At 37.2% G+C, this 5,094-nt stretch overlaps 1 long non-coding RNA gene across 1 annotated transcript; it reads left to right on the plus strand.

Annotated features, from left to right (window-relative positions):
- The first annotated feature begins 491 nt into the window (after positions 1 to 491).
- Positions 492 to 4,745, plus strand: LOC131585864 (uncharacterized). Its single transcript, XR_009279056.1, has 3 exons — positions 492 to 629; positions 3,087 to 3,153; positions 4,592 to 4,745. It is a non-coding gene; the product is annotated as an uncharacterized LOC131585864 (long non-coding RNA).
- The last annotated feature ends 349 nt before the right edge of the window (positions 4,746 to 5,094 follow it).

A 5,094-nucleotide genomic window follows, 5' to 3' on the forward strand; every position in this document is an offset into this window, starting at 1 on the left:
AGTTTAGAGAACAGGAGACAAGATGGAGGATTTAGGGTGTTGTCTCTTGTCCTTCTTCTTTCTTCTTCATGTTCTTCTCCTAGGGGTGTTTGGGTAGTAGTAGGTGATTGGGTAGAAAATGTCAGAGTGCAGCACACAGGTGTTGGGTCATTGGGTCACTAAGAAAAATAATTTAGTTGGCACCTGTTAATTGGGTAAATGGACATATAAAAGACCTTGAAGAAGATCTTTGTTAGCCATTTTACCCCTTTTCTATCATAGTGCACATAGCTCCTTGTACCTTGTAATGCTGATAAGAAAAAATTAACAACTGAGACCGAACGAGAGAAAACCATGCTCCCTCTCATCAATCTTCAGTTCAAAGGGAAAAAGAACCCAAATCAAAAAGGCCATAAAGAGACAAGTGGCTCCCAAACTTGGGGCACTTTGAACTGAAGGCTCCTGTTGAAAAAAAAAAAAAAAAAAGGAAAAAAGCGAAGACAGCGGAAAGCTGGAAAACTCCCTGGAAAGGGGAAAAAGATCTCGGTAATCCCGGTGCTGGTGAGAGCGGACAAGCCAAGCCAGACGTCTGTGAGCTGTGGAACGGATCACAGATAGAGGAGCTGAGAGAAAGCTGACCCTGAGGTCAGGTAAGCCGTCAAAAGGGAAACATGTCCAGACCTGAGGGGGAGGTTTTGGCTATTTTGGAAGCTATGGTAAAGGAGCACCCGATCTCTGTGTCCACGGATGAGCTTAAAAGCCTTCTATCCTGGGTACGGGTAGAATTCCCTAACGTGGATTCAGACAAAATTTTTACCCCAAGCCTGTGGGAGAAGATAAATGTGAGAGTATATGAAAAAACCACTCTTAGAGACGAGGTAGCAGCTGAACTTCTAACGGCTTCTGCAGTGACTTATGAAGTCATCGCCAGTAAATGGGACTCTGAAACTCAAGCAAGGGACACTATGGGTCCAGAAAAACAGAAGGGTTTGTTTCAGTCAAATGCGGAATGCTCGTTACCGCACGCTGTAAAGTCTGTGTCAGCCTGAAATCTACCTTAGCAAAGAGAATGTCTAAGCCTGTTGAAAGCCCAGAAAAACAACTATACAGAGACGAGGAGGTGATTCTAAAACGCGGGCAGAATCTGCAAAAAGGGGTCTTAGAGCTTTTGCAAGAGTGTCTCAGTTCTCTTGAAACTGTTCCAGCACCCGGTATACTGTTGCAGGCAGAAGAGGGAGGGGAAACTTCCTTGGCCGCCTGCGTGCCGGCAGCCGAGTCCCTTTCCGGCCCTAGGGGGGTGGAGTGGACAGCCCTATCCCCCCTGGGAGGGTACGGAAGGGCTCGGCCCGACCCAGAGCGGTCCGGGACCTCCACGGGCACGGCGGCCCCTGCGCCCCGCCTGCCAGGGGTGGGCTTGGAGCCACAGCTGTCAGTCAACGTGACGTCAGCAGTGACGCAACCACAGCCGCAGCTCCAGACCCCGCCTGCGGCACCGCCCCCAGGCCAGCCGTCATCCGGGGCGCCCGTGACGTCACAGGGAGGCGCGGTCCCGTCCCTCCGTGCCCGGCCCGGAGCCGGGGCACAGGCGGGTGGAGAAACCGAGCCTCGGCGTGCACCGAGCGCTGCAGCGGCACTTTTAAAATTGAATTCGCTTTGCAATACAGCTGCAGCAGAGCAACAACAGCTGGAAAAAACAACAGCTTCACCACAGCAGATTGATTCGCTGGATACCACACAAAGCCAAGAGTCTTTTGAGCACAGCCGTGGTAATGCAGTTCTTTCACTCTACGAATCCTCCCAGAGACATGGACTCAGGGTTACGGGACATGTCAATACAAACTCCAGCATCTCTGGAATGGTTTCAGAAAAATAGTCGAAAAGTAAAAATCAAAAGCATTGTAAGATGCATTACTGGCTTATCTGCAAATTATAGCAGTCACAAGCTTCAGAAAGAAGCCCTTATTGAAGTGCCTTCAAAAATGGATCAAAAAGTTTAAAAATGTTGCATAATAGAATACATATAGATGTTGTATTTCTAATGATAGCTGTTGGTTTTGTTTTTACAGAATAACATAGAAAATTATATTTATGCATCCCAAGAAATTTAAAAGATTTTTCTTCAGTTTCAGTATTCTCAATACATGAAAGTTTTGAAAATGTTATCTTCTCTATACATCTACCGATAATGTAGTATTGTATGATATAGAGTGATCAAGCAGTATTACTGTAGTTACAGTCAGTTTCTACAAGACGCATTTCTTTAAAATTAAGTTGAAAAATCATATGATTAATCCTACAGAAAAAGGATTTAATGACAGGTTTCTTTCATTTTTAACCTTTCATTTGAGTAAGTGTATTGTAGATTTAGTTCAATACAGTTTTCAGTAATCTCAAAGTTATATTAACCATATATTACCCATTTGCTTGGTATTTTTTTCACAATTTTAATAAAGAAATTTTAATGTGAGTCCTTTTGTTATTTAAAAAAAAACCAAAAACAAACCTGTATAACAGCGTATATACCAATTTGGATTTTAGATTTTAGTCAAAAAAGTTAAACTTAATGTTTCTGAAAAGTACTACAAAAGCTGAATCGCAAATTACCAAATCTGTGGTGTTGTATTTTTTCTCTAGTAAAACTGAATTCTAAAAATCCTAACAAATTTAAGCGTATACCAAGCAAATTCTTGTTACGAATGGTATTTTTAATAACATGTGCAGTTATTATAAGTTATTCTCAAAACCAGATAACATAGAATGGTGATAAATTTGTTGCATCCCTATAATCTCTATAGTGAATCAATATTCCTGTTATATTGTGTTCAAAGAAGTGTATACCAAACTTTTAATTGCCTTCTTTTATAATAACAGAGTAAGATTAAGTTGTGTTTTCATCTAATATAGATTGTGTTAATAACATTAAGCAAAGTTAAATTTCACTATGTTTAAGTTTGAGTGTTTTTTACTTAAGTTATAACTTTAGTATTTTTTGACGTTAAGTTTTGTTACTTCCTTTTATCATAATTATTTTTTAACAAGTTAAAATTTAAATTTCTTTATGTTTTATTGAAGACATTTGTTTAAAATGCATAGTTATTTTCCTATAGAGATGAAGATAATTACAACTGAAACAGTGGTGACAGAACTCTGGTGAACACCTGCTTAAGAATAGAGGTGAATGCAATTTGTGACACCCGTGATTTCATTAGAAGTTCTATTGTTTGTTATAATCTCTACAGTTTTAGTTTTCTAAAAGTTGCATTAAAAACTTAGTGATTGTTATTTACAAAAAATTTTAAAGTTTTTCACTTTAATTCATTTTTAGTCACTAAGACGTGAATATTTTAAATTTATTATCTTGATTTCCTCAGACACTCACTGATGACATATTCATTCTATAATGTAAATTTATAGATTTCTATGATGAGCATTATGTATAAAGTGTCATTGTATTTACAGGCAGCTTTATACATATTTTAATATATCTTTGTGTAATTACCTTTTAGACACGTGTCATTTGAGATTTTTTTGTTTTCTCACTACAGATGCATCTTGGTAAATAAGTTATGCAGCTGCTTCTATACAGAGTTTTTTTGTCTTGGTTTTTACTCTTTTCCTTGTTTAAGAAGATTTGCATTTACCTAATCCAATGTAGCTTTATTATTTTAGTTTCCAGAATTCTAAGAAAATGTGTCATGGTTGAAAGTCAAGGGTTATGAAAGAAACTTCAGATTATATTAACTACTGAATGGTTTAATTAGTCAATTACCTAAGACATCTGATCATTGTTTTATACAAATGCCTTTTAAAAGTTTGCTGTGTTTTAAGCATCTTATAGCTGCTATTTTTAAACCCCTTGCTTTGAAAATGACTTAAGAGACATCTTTCCAGATGAGGCCTAAGGCTCTGGCCAAGCCTTGACTTTACCTGGATAGAGAATTTACCAATAAACCCAGAAGTTTTCTGCATCAAAACAATACTCAGGTCAATTGGACTTGGCAATTAGTGAATTAATATAGCAGCTGGATTTTACAACGGGCTTGGAGAATTGTTATCTGGACATGATTTTCCAATCTTCCATTGATTTATCAGCAGTGACAGACTCTGGGATGAGAGTGTATATTTAGTATATTTAGTAATTCATATTACAGATTATTCAGATAAGTTTAATATTGCATAATATTAATTATGAATCTTCTTAATAAGTTTTTGATTTCTGTAAAAGTGTTATTTCCTATATGTGTATACATGTGCAAGTGTTTTAATTTGATGGTTTTTCATTGTCATAACAAAAAAAACAAATACCTTACTTAATTACAAAAAAAGGGGGGGAACCAAGGCTATGCCTCAGAAGTATAAAAACCTTATAAATCTTAAATTTTTGGAAAAAATGCAAAGATCTTATATCTATTGCAAATAATTCTTGAACGGTCCTTTTTAAACAAGTCTTTTACGAAGCCAGTTCCATCAATTATCAGGTATTGTTCTAACAAGACTCAAGCAAAGTTGAGAGAGAATTCTTGGGTTCTGGTCAAAAGTTCAGAAGCAAAAAGATTAAAAAATTCATTTCAATTAATAATTTGGAGGAAAGTGTATGTTTGTGTATTCACAGGTTTAAAGCAGAAGTAACTTCCTAGAGAAGAACCTGGAAACTCATCAGCTGCAGAGACAAACAGACGGCCCAAAGAGCAGAAGAGCGAGCACGCAGATGTGAACCGTATCGAGACCGCAGTTGATGGCTGAACGCCTTTGATCCCGCGTGCGAGAGCGATGAACTTTGGGTTTCGTGTGAAAAAGTGGCAAAATGAATATTTTAAAGCCTCATTTGTTAAAACATGAATGAAGGAAAAATAACCCTTCTTGAAAAGTAATCCAATAAAAGATTTAGGTTGATTTTCTTTATTGTTTTTTTGTTTTTTTTTTTAAAAAGAGAGGGGCAGATGTTGGAGTCTGAGATACAGACTGTGTGCCCTTGTTTTTAATATTTAGTTCTAGGATTCAAGGAAACACTGAATTTCATATAATATGAAATTCATGTGCATGTTTACATGGTGACACATGAAAACAAATGTTAAAGTTAGATAGGAAAAGTGTAAATGTGTAGATTAGAAAGTT

This window comes from Poecile atricapillus, chromosome 17 (genome assembly GCF_030490865.1).
Source record: "Poecile atricapillus isolate bPoeAtr1 chromosome 17, bPoeAtr1.hap1, whole genome shotgun sequence".
Lineage (NCBI taxonomy): Eukaryota > Metazoa > Chordata > Aves > Passeriformes > Paridae > Poecile > Poecile atricapillus.